Source organism: Bison bison, unplaced genomic scaffold, assembly GCF_000754665.1.
Source record: "Bison bison bison isolate TAMUID 2011002044 unplaced genomic scaffold, Bison_UMD1.0 scf7180017864307, whole genome shotgun sequence".
Taxonomy (NCBI): Eukaryota; Metazoa; Chordata; class Mammalia; order Artiodactyla; family Bovidae; genus Bison; species Bison bison.
Genome location: NW_011494879.1, coordinates 8,090,121 through 8,104,986, shown reverse-complemented (window position 1 = coordinate 8,104,986; position 14,866 = coordinate 8,090,121). Strand labels below are relative to the sequence as shown.

General features: G+C 44.7%; 1 long non-coding RNA gene across 3 annotated transcripts in view; it reads left to right on the top strand.

The window, feature by feature from the left end:
• LOC104997373 overlaps window positions 1-14,866 on the top strand; it is a 41,290-nt gene that overhangs the window by 1,897 nt on the left and 24,527 nt on the right. The window lies entirely within an intron of this gene.

Sequence of the window (14,866 nt, the reverse complement as noted above, 5' to 3'; positions counted from 1 at the left end):
CAGTCCTCGGGCAGCTCCCCGCGCCCGCAGGCGGCTGCCACTGCCGTTGCAGCTCCTGGCTCCGGGCGCGGGCGCTCGCCTTCCCCCTGCCCCCCCAGGATGGCTCAGCCCGGGTGAGGTAAACAAAGTACTTTATCCAACCGGGGCCCGGAGCAGGGGAGGTAGCGCACCCAACCAGGGAGGGACGGTCCCGGCGCCGCCACCGGCTGACTGCGCGCCCTGCTGCAGGCGGCGGGGCGACTCCTGCCCCACCACCAAGTCCCCTAAGAAGCTCCATCAGTGACGAGTGGACTTCCTAACTCGTTCATCTTCCCGGGCGCTCCTCCCCAGCAAGCTGGGCATCCTCTGAGCGTCCGGACACCGCTGCTCACATAGCTCTTGTCCTTGGAAGATGTGCTTGCCATGCGGGGTGCCGCACCGAGTTTCAAAAATCAGTTTCATTATCTTTTTCCAACACTCTCCTCCCCATATAAAAAGGAACGGATTACTTGCTTTTAGTTGGTGTCCTCCTCAACCCTCCACCTACCATCAAGGCTTTTAGTATTTTTCTGCCTGCCGAATACCAGCTCAAAGACATCTTTTAACTCAGACCGCAGGTAGTCACTAATTCTTCCGCTCCCAAGACATGCCCAGAGGGTTTTGGCCCAGGCAAACAATGCTGGCGCACACCTCCTGCTAAGCGTGGGGCTCCTTCAGTCCGAGTCCCTTTCTCTTGTTCTCTTTATGCTTCCTCCCTCAACACACGTGGACCACAGAGTCACTGGGCACTGGGAATCAGGTGAGGGCTACAGGTTCACTCCAGTTATTCCCAATTTCCGCAAGAGGTGCCAGTCCTTTGATTTAGGCTAGAACTTGGACAGAGGCCTGGACTGCCAGGCCTTAACCTAATGTATCCTGGTAAACCAAGCAATCTGATTGGGGACCAAAAAAAAAAAAAAAAGCCCAAGGGGCTGAGAAAGGGGAGTTTAGAATACTCTGAACTTTTATACGCATGTATGCATATTTTCCGGAGAAGGCAATGGCACCCCACTCCAGTACTCTTACCTGGAAAATCCCATGGACGGAGGAGCCTGGAAGGCTGCAGTGCACGGGGTCATTGAGGGTCGGACTCCACTGAGCGACTTCACTTTCACTTTTCGCTTTCATGCATTGGAGAAGGAAATGGCAACCCACTCCAGTGTTCTTGCCTGGAGAATCCCAGGGACGGGGGAGCCTGGTGGGCTACCGTCTATGGGGTCGCACAGAGTCGGACACGACTGAGCAGGCACATGCATATTTTCTAGTCTGGGAGGAAAAGCGGACTATATCATGTATTGCCCATGGTAGGACACTTTTTAAAAAACTATTTATTTACTTGGCTGTGTCCAGTCTTAGTTGTGGCACCATGTGGGATCTTAGTCCTTCCCACCCACCCAACCAGGGATCCATTCCCCCCACCCATCCCCTGCATTGGAAGGCAGATTCTTAACCACTGGACCACCAGGGAAGTCCTTGGTAGGACACTTTTGAGTCAAAAAAAGAGGGCTCTGTAGGATTATGCCCACATATTTGCAGTTTATGATTATGCACAAACTCCAGAGATAAGCCATTCCTGGGAGGCTGGCAGAAGAGATCACAGACTGTATGACAGGCCACCACAGGGCCACTGGGTTTGAAAACAGGGTCAAGAAAGTGCTCCCATGTCTCCCGACTCCCTCTCGCCAACTGACTTCTGGCAGACCTTCCTGGCACTCAGTCCCTCACCCTAGGGCGACTTGTGTGGTCCCCCAGGCCGTCACCACGAGTGGTGAGCAGGATCCATTCATGAATCTCGGCCCATCGAGGGTCCTCTGCTGGTGCTCATCTCGGGAACAGTCCTCTGTTCCTCCGCTGAGGAGTCAGAAAGAAGGGCACCAGCCTCCCTTGTCAGTGGCCACCAACAGTGCTTTATAACTGGGAGTTTAGGAGACCCTGTTCCAGGCCTGTCTGGGCCTCTGATTTCCAATGAAAATTGAGTCAAGACATTTTTTTTTCTCCTCCCTGACTACCCCTTTTTTCAGCTGTAAAATGAGAAGCCTAACAACCGCCCAGCTCAGCTCACGTGACTGCTTTAGAATTATATTTTTCAATTCCAGGAAATCTATGGTGGTTTACTATAAGCCCAGCCTAGGATGGGTGTTAAGGATCCAAATATGAGTAAGATTTAGTCTCTGCCACCCAGGAGCTCAGAGTCCAGCTTCAGAGAAATACTTGGAAATACATCGTTTCATTGTATAACAGTATGGCTATTAGATATCAAGGCATCCACTTTTCCTGGGCTTCAGGGAGTTTTCCAGAAAAAATTATTTTTTTTCACCTTGAGTTTATCCAAAGCAAATATTTAATTGAAACCTACTATGCACCAGATGGACAAGGCAATGGCACCCCACTCCAGTACTCTTGCCTGGAAAATCCCATGGATGGAGGAGCCTGGTAGGCTGCAGTCCATGGGGTCGCTAAGAGTTGGACAAGACTCAGTGACTTCACTTTGACTTTTCATTTTCATGCATTGGAGATGGAAATGGCAACCCACTCCAGTGTTCTTGCCTGGAGAATCCCAGGGATGGGGGAGCCTGGTGGCTGCCGTCTATGGGGTCACACAGAGTCGGACACGACTGAAGTGACTTAGCATAGCATAGCATAGCATGCACCAGATACTGAGTTTCGAGATACAATGATTTTAAAGAATTTATTTCCTATCCTCATGGATCTTGAAAAAGTTCTATGAGTCATACAATAAAATAAATAAGAGATTGTCATTGGCATTTCTGGTGGAGAGAAAGAATGTACAGAAGCAAAGAAGTGGGATGTTCTGAAATTTCTAGTGACTCTCCACAGCTTTGGTACTGGCAGCTTAGGAGCAGTGGCCAGGCATGTGGCAAAGTGAACTGGGATTAGAATGAGAAGGGACAGACAGACCAGCCAAAGTAGAAGAGATGTAGAGTGAATGCGACCATTAAACGGGGAATTGACATGGTTGATTGGGGTTCTAGAAAGATCATAGTGGACGTCATATGAAGTAAATATCAGTGGGCTTCCAAGGAAAGAGAAAGCCCTGTCACCTGGAGAGACTGAGAAAGTGGTCAACACAGTGGTACATCACAGATGCTGTGAGCTTCCCTGGTAGCTCAGCTGATAAAGACTTCGCCTGCAATTCAGCAGACCCTTGTTGGATTCCTGGGTTGGGAAGATGAACCAGAGAAGGGAGAGGCCACCCACTCCACTGTTCTTGCCTGGAGAATCCCATGGACAGAGGAGCCTAGCAAGCTACAGTCCATGGGGTCACAGAGAGTCAGACATGACTGAGTGACTTAAGCACAGCACAGCAATGGATGCTATGCATGATTGATGGTACATTCATGACTTCTGATGAAATTATATGGTGGCCACAGTCCTGCCCATTCTTAAAGGCCAAATTCATGATCTTTGGAAACTACTGTAGTGCAGGATAAATTACATAATTTATACCTAGTGCCTTAAATCTTTTTATCCGAATTCACAGTAATTCTTCTTAGATTGGAAAAAAAAAAAAACATGTAATAGGAAGATCTTTGTGGGAATCTTCATTCATTCACTTTTTAGGTATATGACCTTAGATGAATTTGAAATACTTCAATTATAAAATGGGTTTCCCCGGTGGCTCAGTGGTAAAGAATCTACCTGCAATGCAGGAGATGGAAGTTTGATCCCTCAGTGGGGACGATCTCTTGGAGAAGGAAATGGAAACCCACTCCAGTATTCTTGTCCATGGGAAATCCCATGGACAGAGAAACCTGGCAGGCTGCGGTCCCTGGGGTTGCAAAGAGTCACAACTTAGCGACTGAACAGCAGCACATAAGACAACTAGCATAATGTCTTGCATATTTGTCATTATTTGAATATGTCCGTAGAAAACAATTCAACATGCAATGATAATAATAATAATAATAATAGACAAAATGCCTAAAATATCTATAAAATGTATAGGAGTTGTTAAAGTAACAGTTGTAGGTATGCTGCTGCTGCTGCTAAGTCGCTTCAGTCGTGTCCGACTCTGTGTGACCCCATAGACGGCGGCCCACCAGGCTCCTCTGCCCATGAGATAGGGTTGTAGGTATGGTTAAATACAAATTATGTAGCTATGATAAAAGATGATATGGCAATTAAACTAGGGATTATATAATTACAGAGGAATAGTAACCAGTCCCTGGGCTTCCCATGTGGCTCAGTGGTAAAGAATCTGCCTGCCAATGCAGGAGATACAGGTTCAATCCCTGAGTCAGGAAGATCCCCTAGAGGAGTAAATGGCAACCCACTCCAGTATTCTTCTTGCCTGGTGGGCTACAGTCCATGGGGTTGGAAAGAGCTGGACATGACTTAGCGACTGAGCACAGCACACATTAACCAGTCCACTCTGTGGAACAGTCAGATCCAGCTGCCATAGGTTGCTAATCTGCTGTGCATGTTTTCCAGAGTGTCCTCTATCTTGAAATGCATGTAACTGCTCCTTAATTCACTTCTTCTCTCATTAGTTCATTCATCTAGTAAATGTTCAGTAGGTACCTGCTAAATGTGAAGCCCTAAACTAAGTGATGTGTTTGTTGATCAGATAACAACTCTTGAGACTACTATGTCACTTGAAGGCTGATATATACCATGGATGATGATAGTCTTCTTTCTTAACTCTCACATCATACCTAGGCTCAAAAATCTGTGACAGGCTTCCAGGACAAATTGTAGATGTGGCTACCATATGCTGATCTGCACAAATGCAGAATGTTCCATTCCCCTCTGAGGTCTTTGTGAGTGTCACCCTTGGAATTGTGCAAAACATGACCTTCTTGGCCATACCTGAAAACCTGGGCATAGATAAAGGGAGTTGGAATTTAAGAAATTCCCAGCAACTTCGTCTCCCACTCCTCTTGGTTCTGTGCCCACTGGCCCACTCACACCACTCTGTGGACTCTACCTCTATGTCTATGACTTGACATAGGTGTCTGTGACACCTGCTTGATGACTAGGACCTCTGTATTTCCCTGAAGTTACTCCTTTCCAAGGTGTTCCTTCTAGCTTGTTCGTATCATGTTCCCTACTTCTCTTATCTGGTTTTATGGCTGCCTCAGGTTTTACAAATGGTATGTTCAAAATCAAGGTGGCATGGATGTGGTTGGTCAAGAATGAGGTTTGTGGTGTAAAGACATGAGTTGCAATCTAGATATTCCTGATGACAGTATCTGCAGATCACCTGGCATCAGAGTCAGTACCAGACGCCAGGAAGGTAAGTGCCCCTAATTACTCCTCTAAGTTAACTCTAGAAAGAGATTCCATCATTCCTCTGTGCAAGGAGGAAGGGAGAGATCCAGGGGAGAGGGTACACAGCTTCACTGCTGCAGTCCTCCGAGATGCATTTGGCCAAGTTCACTGTGACCCTGGGGTTTGGATACAGTCATGATGAAGAGGGCAATGGCACCCCACTCCAGTACTCTTGCCTGGAAACTCCCATGGATGGAGGAGCCTGGTAGACTCCAGTCCATGGGGTTGTCAAGAGTCGGACACGACTGAGTGACTTCACTTTCACTTTTCACTTTCATGCATTGGAGAAGAAAATGGCAACCCACTCCAGTGTTCTTGCCTGGAGAATCCCAGGGACGGGGGAGCCTGGTGGGCTGCCATCTATGGGGTCGCACAGAGTCGGACACGACTGAAGCAACTTAGTAGCAGCAGCAGCAGCATGATGGAGAGATGCATTTCCAGTGGTATGAAACTTGTGGCTTGCTTCCAAACTTCATGTCATAAATTGCCCCATTACTTTGCGAGTCTTCTCTTTTACTAACTTTGATAATAATTATACTTCAATTATGCCTTCTGAGCACTACACCAGCCACTTTCTTTCTCTCTGCTTCTTATACAATCCATCAAAATAGATATTATTACCCCCACTTTTCAGATGAAGGAACCAGGACCAGGACCCAGCAAAACTCATTACCTTTTTCCACAGTGGCCCGTTACTCAATGGCTGTGCTGCTCACGTGTGTGTGTGTCTGTGTGTGTCTGTGTGTGTGAGGGAAGAAGGGGGCAGGGGAATGAATAAGGTTCACGTACATCACGTTGCCCGTCATCAGGCTATTTTAGATGTCTAAACCTTTGGCTTGAATTGCTCACTTGTAATCAATCCTTCCATAATAGTGTTTCTTTTCTCAATTTGTTCTAAACAGTTTGTCTTTGAAAAATGGTGGTTTATGTCCAAGGTGATTCCTAGCAGTACCTATTAAAAAGTGACTTTGTATTTGTTTGTTTTACCATGGCAAGGTAAGGGGTCTGTTTTCTTCTTTGAATAAATGGTCTACTAGAAGAAGACCAGTGTATAAATACAAAAGAAATTGGCATGTTGAAACAATTTTTTTCCCCACGCCCTGGTTTTGTTGTTTTTCTTCCCGACCAAAGGAATAGTTGTTCAGTGCTTACAAGTGAAATGAATATAGGAGAATTTTGTTGCTGTTGTTCCTTTTAAATTAAATTAGAGGAGGATGGGATACCTAGTATATGGGAATTTTCTGAATATTGCAAATTGCCTGCCATCCTGTTACATATTGCAGAGCAGCTAATAAAACAAAGTGAAAACTGGTAAAAATAATCCAGCTAGTCCAGCAAGTGCTACAAATTTACATTTATCTAGAAAGCAATGGCACCCCACTCCAGTACTCTTGCCTGGAAAATCCCATGGATGGAGCAGCCTGGTAGGCTGTAGTCCATGGGGTTGCTAAGAGTTGGACACGACTGAATAACTTCCCTTTCACTTTTCACTTTCATGCATTGGAGAAGGAAATGGCAACCCACTCCATGGTTCTTGCCTGGAGAATCCCAAGGACGGGGGAGCCTGGTGGGCTTCTGTCTATGGGGTTGCGTAGAGTCAGACACGACTGAAGTGACTTAGCAGCAGCACAGTGCTAGGTTACTGTAAAAATAGATCCCGTTTGAAGGGTGTTCTGGTAAGTCTAGTGTGTGTTTCCATACCTGGCACACAGACAAATGTCGAGGGAGAAGATTTCCCACCCTCTGCCCCCACCCTTACCCCCGCACCCAGCTCTGTTTCTGAGTTTTAGGCCTTTGAATGACACTTCAATCCCCTACCATTTGTGGAGTGGAAGTAACCGATACCCTCCTTACAAAGGGAATAGGCTGAACTGAATGATCATTTACATCCCTCTTCAGCTTTTAAAAGCCCACCTTCAGTTTGGGAAAAACAAGCTGGTCACCAGTAGACCAGGGTCTGAACAAGGACACGTTGAGCTTTTATCCCATTTGGGCCCCAACTTGGCCAATTAGTCACATGATCTTGGACAGCCCTGATTGCTCAGATTAAGGTCTATTAAGAATATGTGCCATAGCCTCACCAATTTGCAAAGCATTCTTATGTATTTTGTGCCATTTAATCCTCACGATAGCTCTATAAAGGAGATTTCATTACAAACCTCAGCAGAAGAAACTGAGTCTCAAGGAAATTAGCTCATGAGCACAAACCCAGTACTGTTTATTTGTCTGTGTCCGTCAGGTCTTTTAGTTGTGGCACACAAGATCTTCGTTGCGGGGTTATTCACTGTGGCGCACAGATTCTCTAGTTGTGGCACACGCACTCATTAGTTGAGGCAGGCAGGCTTAGTTGCTCCACAACATTTGGGGTCTTAGTTCCCAGACCAGGGATTGAACCCGTGTCCTCTACATTGCAGGGCAGGTGTTTTTAACCACTGGTCCATCAGTGAAATTCCACAAACCCAATACTTCTGATACTTTACAGCACAGCTCTCCTTCCTGCCACTGCCTTCTCCTCTGCCTTGTCCTTGTGTCCTTTCCTCTCCTCTCCTCTATTTCCTTCTGTGTCCAAATATTGTTTTAAATTTAAAACAATTTGAGGGTCCTTACCTAGAATTTTGTTTGATGGTTTCACTGGATAGTTGCAAACCAGGAAAGTGCATTTAAATAAAAAGGCAGTATCTATATTATAGTGGTTTCCACCTTGTGAGCCTTGGATCCTCAGGTGGGCTTGGAGCAGAGCGTGCACAGTATGGAAACTCAGTGCTATGTGGCAATCTGTTTAGTGAGCTATAGATGGAATGAATGATATGTCCCATTCATATCTGTGTAATTCACATTCAAATATACAAGAGTGCTTTGAGTGTTAAAACTGTGAACAAATAACTGATTTCATAGTATTTTTCCCATATATCTAATTTGTATCCCTTGGAAGAACATGAAATTTTATATCTTTTACATTTTGTTCCAAAACTCAGAAAGATTGAGACTTGTTCTTCACTGAATAGGTAACTCCTAGCCATGAACCCAACACTTTAGAAAATGGGTCCATCTGTACTTGTGGACCTGAGGGATGGTGTATGATCCTGGGTGGGGTGTAAACTGGAGGAGTGTTGAAGAAATACAGTCCCTTGTTCTAAATATGAGGTAAGCATCAAGCCTCAGTCTTCATTATCTTCATTTGCATAATAAAAGAGTCTGCTAGCAAATATGGTTTTAGGCTATTTTGCTACAAGGAAGTAAGCTGCTTTCTAAATCACACAGTTGTTCAGAGACCACAGCCCTTGACCCATGACAGACTCTGGAACTGCATCTAGAAGAGAGTGAGATACAAAAGTCAACCAATCATATTCAAGAGGTCAGGAAAGTGTATATGGTGCACTTTTTCTGAAGTTCAGTAGTTCTGTGACCTTCAGTCAATTCCGGAATATCCCTAAACCTCAGTTTCTGCTTCCTTAAAATGGCACCGTCATAGTACAGATCTTGTAGGGTGTGGTGAGAACTGCGGACAGGTGAATGAAGCTTTGTGTAGGGCCTGGAGGTACTGAGGACTAGCCCTGACCACAGTACAGTTAGCCCTCCATATCCACAGGTTCCACATGCATGGATTCAATCACCTGTGGATCAAAAATAATTGAGAAAAAAAAATACAGAAAATCCAATAAGCAAAATTTGAATTTGCCGGCATCAGCAACTATTTGCATAGCATGTGCATTGTATTAGGTATTTCAAGTAATCTAAAGATGATTTAAAGTATACAGGAAGATGTTCATAGGTTATATGCAAATTTAAAAAAACTATATGTATATATGGAGCATCTGTGGATTTTGGTATCTGAAGGGCAGTTGGGGAGGTGTCTTGGAACCAATCCCCTATGGATACAGAGGACAACTGGGAGACAAGGTTACTGTCAGACAGTGGGGGAATGTGACTGCTGAGCTAAGTGCTAGGACTTCATGCCACTGACCAGATGTTGCCCTAGCCTCAAGATGAAAGATCCTCATTAGCCAGAAATCACATGGTGTAATAGGAAGAGAGAGATATATATATATATATATATGTATATATATATACACTTCTTTTTTATATACTTGTATTATTCAACCATTGCTGCATAACAAATTGCCCCCCAAAGCTTCAGCTTCCAAGGTCACTCCTTTAGGTATTGATAGGATTCAAGTCCTTGAATGCTGTTGGGCTGAAGGTCTCATTTCCTCCCTGGATGTTGACTGGAAACCACCCTCCAGTCTGAATCACATGAGCTTCTCCAAAGGGCAGCTGACAGCATGGCATCTTGCTTGATTAGAGCAAACACCAGAGAAGACCCAGAGAGAGGACAAGCCAGACAAATGTCCAAGTCTTTTGTAGCCTAATCCTGGAAGTGATATCATTTTGCCATAGTCTGCTTGTTAAGAGCAAGTCACCAAGGCCATCCCACAGAACAAGAGAGGATTCCACCAGGTGTGAAGACCAGGAATTATTAGGAGCCTTTTTAGAAGCTGTCTGCCTTTCTGTTCTCTAGGGTAGGATGCCAGATTCTTGGGGTAAATATAATTCTGTTTAGTAGGAAGGGGTGGAAGCTAGCTGCTGCAGGCCTACGTTGAGAGAATATATACAACTTCTGGTATTCTTCAAGAATTCTTCCCTCTGGCATGGTGGCTCCATGGCTGGGCAATGGCAATCTCATCCTCTCTGCCCCCTGCCACCTTGATCTACCTTGAGATGCCCAAGCATTCCCCTGGAATCTAGGGGTGGGTAGAGAATGCTTCCATCTGGAGACTTGGAGGCCCTGGAGATATAATGCCATGTTTGAATTTCCCTCTATAACTACAGTTACTACGCTGAAGTCTTTGACTGTGTGGATTAAAACAAACAGTGGAAAATTCTTAAAGAGATGGGAATACCAGACCACCTGACCTGCCTCCCGAGATATCTGCATGCAGGTCAAGAAGTAACAGTTAGAACTGGACATGGAACAGACTGGTTCCAGATCTGGAAAGGAGTACATCAAGGCTGTATATTGTCACCCTGCTTATTTAACTTATATGCAGAGTACATCATGAGAATACCAGGCTGGATGAAGCACAAGCTGGAATCAAGATTGCTGGGAGAAATATCAATGACCTCAGACAGGCAGATGACACCACCCTTACGGCAGAAAGTGAAGAAGAACTAAAGAGCGTCTTGATGAAAGTGAAAAAGGACAGTGAAAAAGTTGGCTTAAAACTCAACATTCAGAAAACTAAGATCATGGCATCCGGTCCCACCACTTCATGGCAAATAGATGGGGAAACAATGGAAACAGTTAAGAGACTTTATTTTCTTGGGCTCCAAAATCACTGCAGATGATAACTGCAGCCATGAAATTAAAAGACACTTCTTCCTTGGAAGAAAAGCTATAATCAACAGACAGCATATTAAAAAGCAGAGACATTACTTTGCCAACAAAGGTCCATCTAGTCAAGGCTATGGTTTTTCCAGTAGTCATTTACAGATTTGAGAGTCAGACTATAAAGAAAGATGAGCACCGAAGAACTGATGCTTTTGAACTATGGTGTTGGAGAAGACTCTTGAGAGTCCCTTGGATTGCAAGGAGATCGAACCAATCCATCCTAAAGGAAATCAGTCCTGAATATTCACTGGAAGGACTGATGCTGAAGCTGAAACTCCAATATTTTGGCCACCTGATGCGAAGAACTGACTCACTGGAAAAGACCCTAATGTTGGGAAAGATTGAAGGCAGGAGGAGAAGGGGATGACAGAGGATGAGATGATTGGATGACTTCACCAACTCGATGGACATGAATTTGAGTAAGCTCCATGAGTTGGTGATGGACAGGGAGGCCTGGCATGCTGCAGTCCATAGGGTTGCAAAGAGTCGGACACGACTGAGTGACTGAACTGAACTGAACTATAACCGCTGTGCTGGAACAGTGATGGATGCATGGTGGGTGTTACCACTGTTTTCTGGATCAGTCTCTTAGAAGCCTGGTGTGATGGACCTTTGGAGTCGGGCAGGGAGACCTGAAACTGTCCCACATCTGCCTGGACTTCCGGGCCCACCCTTGACCCTCAGTCTGTGTTTGAATGGAAGAGGCTACATCTTGTCATCCAACCTTCAAATGCTTCTTGGATGTTTCTAAATGATTCCTTTTTAAGTCCACATTTCACAACTAGAATTATCCCATTGTGTTCTGCAAAATCTCCTTAACTGAATGTTCTCTTTGTCAACCCAATAAATTGCTAGTTTTGCAATAAGATTCCCCTGGCACCTTTCCTGGAAGGTTCAGTGTGAGAAAGTCACTCATATAACTAGAAATGTAGTAAAAAAACATTGCCTGTCAGTTAACTGAGTTCTGTTGATGGATCACTTTCCATGTTTCTAGCACCATAAATAGGTCTGGAGCAGAGCATAGTTGATCATAGTTTAATGAACTCATAGTATAATGACAGATGTCTCTCATACACAGCCTTATTTCCTCATCTGAGGTTGCTTTTCTTTTCCTATCTCATGTTTACTTGGGCCGTAAATCACCAAGATTGCATCACACACATGAAGTGACCTTAGTGAGGGGTAAATGTACCAAACTAAAGACGGACACAGAGTCTTGTAGAGGGGGCTTCCCTGGTAGCTCGGACGGTAAAGAATCTGCCTGCAAGGGAGGAGACCTCGGTTCAATCCCTGGGTTGGGAAGATTCCCCTGGAGAAGGGTATGGCAATGCACACCAGTATTCTTGCCTGGAGAATTCAAGAGGAGCCTGGCGGTCTACAGTCAATGGGGTCACAAAGAGCTGGACACGACTGAGTTACTAACGCTACTACTGCTACAGAGTCTTGACACTCCTCCCAATAGGAGGTGGGTTCCAGTGCCCTGCCACTGAATATAAACTTGTGTGGGATTGTTTGGACTAATAAAGAATTGTGGACGTGATGCAGACTCAGTTTTAGGTCTTGCCTTTGAGAAGGCTGAAAGCTTCCTTCTTAGTCTCTTGGAGGTCTGAGCTGCCGTACAATAAATCCAATCAACTACCCTCCTGGAGAAAACCCACAGAAAGACTCACATGATGACATGGAAAGGGAGAGGGGCTCAGTGTAGCCAAACCTTAGCAAAGCTCCAGGCAGGAGAATGAAAGCCATCTTGATCTCTCCAGACCAGACCAGTAGCCAACAGAATACCACTGAATGAACACAGTTATGCCAGCTGCCCAAATTACTGCCACACAAAATCATAATGTAATAATGTGGTAGTTGTTTTCCACCATTAAGTATCAGGTCAGTTTTTTGTTCAGTAATATAATAGAAGGAGAAGGCAATGGCACCCCACTCCAGTACTCTTGCCTGGACAATCCCATGGACGGAGGAGCCTGGTAGGCTGCAGTCCATGGGGTTGCCAGGAGTCGGACACGACTGAAGCAACTTAGCAGCAGCAGCAGTATAATAGAAAATTGGAATGAGGTAGTATAGTCATCTTTCTGGGTCAGCTAGCCAGCTCCTCTAGGAAGTCTTTCCCAGAGGAGTAAAATAATTCCTATTGTCAGATGATACGTAATAAACACAGGTTGAATGACTCCCAAGCCCTCCTTCTGATGCATCTGGCTAAGGGAAGATCCTCTTTCCTGATGGGCATGGAAACATGGGATGATGACTGTACAATGAATTCAGATTAATCTGCCATGATTATATGAGGTGAGCATGACTTTTCTCAATGGATCCGGAGCTCCCCAAGGGGAAGGGCCACACCTTCTCCTTTCTCTTCTGTTCTGTTCTTGTCACAGCGCTGGGTGCCTGATGAGAAAATGCAATTCCATCCAGACAACAATGGATTAGGATGGTTCCTTTCCTTTAATTCTAAGATCAGCACTTAACAGCAAACTACTTCCCATGAAGATGAGCCCAAGTGTTGCCATGGATGTGAGGAAAGGCACTACCACAGCATGAGGGCTCTCCAGGAAATTCCTCTCTTGATTTTCAAAAACCACCAGTGCTGGTGGGCTTCCCAGGTGGCACAGTGGTAAAGAGTCCACCTGCCAGTGGAGGAGACTTGGGAGACGCAGCTTCAGTCCCTGGGTTGGGAAGATTCCCTGGAAGAGGAAATGGCAACCCACTCCAGTATTCTAGGCTGGACAATCCCATAGACAGAGGCATCCATGGGGGTCTCAAAGAGCTGGACAGGACGAAGTGACCAAGCACCCACACAGCAGTGCTTGTAGTAAAATTATAACAAATATTTCTTCATAGTTATTAATGTAGCCTTGTTTCCGGCCACTCTGTGTGATGCACTCTATTCTCCAGTAATTACAACTCAGGCTCTTGACAGTCTGGAATCCCTTTGTCATCTCCATAAATCTTGGCAAGATTCATCTTGGGCACCAGCTTTTTCAGGAATTCTCAGATTAAGCTGACTCTCCACTGTGCAAAGCTCTATCTTAGCTGAGCCATATTTCATTAAAATAATCCCTGCATATTCCTATTTTCAACTGGTTAGTTCATTGAAATAATGGATTGTATCTGACTCTTACTGCTGTTTCTGATTACATTTTTTAATTGAAGTATAGTTGATTGACAATATTGTGTTAGTTTCAGATGTACAGCAAAGTGATTCAGTTTTTTATCTATATTCTTTTCTGATTCTTTCTCCGTATAGGTTATTACAAAATACTGAATATTGTTCTTTGTGCTATACAATGGGTCCCTGTGGTTATCTATTTTAGTACCTAAAAGGCTCTAACAGTGCTTGCACATTATAAATGGTTGAGGTAGCCTTTGCCTATTGTCTTCCAGTTTATCAAATGTTTGTCAAAGGTTCTTTATTCTTTATTATGTCTCAGAAAGAAAAGTGATTTTCAGACTCAGAGAATTGCTGGGGGGAAAGTTGGGGGGAAGGGATGGTTAGGGAATTTGGCATGGATATGTACACACTGCTATATTTAAAATGGATAACCAACAAAGACCTACTGTGTAGCATATGGAACTCGGCTAAATGTTATGTGGCAGCCTGGATGGCAGGGGCCTCTGAGGGAGAATGGATACATGTATATGTATGGCTGAGTCCCTTCTCTGTTCGCCGGAAACTGTCATAACATTGTTAATCAGTTCTACCCGGATGTCTCAGCCTGTAAAGAATCCGCCAGCAATATAAGACACAAACAGGAGATGTACATTCGATCTCTGGGTCAGGAAGACCCCATGGAGGAGAAAATGGCAACCCACTCCAGTATTCTTGCCTGAAAAATCCCATGGACAGAGAAGCCTGATGGGTTATATAGTCCATAAGGATCGCGGAGTCAGACATGACTGAGCGACTAAACAAAAGCAAAAAAAAAAAAATACCCCAATACAAAATAAAAAATTTAAAAAAAGAAAGTGACTTTCTTAAGATCACCTAACGGTGGTTGAAACTGGAGCCGATTATACAGAGTGAAGTAAGCCAGAAAGAAAAACACCAATACAGTATACTAACGCATATATATGGAATATAGAAAGATGGTAACTATAACCCCGTATGCGAGACAGCAAAAGAGACACAGATGTATAGAACAGTCTTTTGGACTCTGTGGG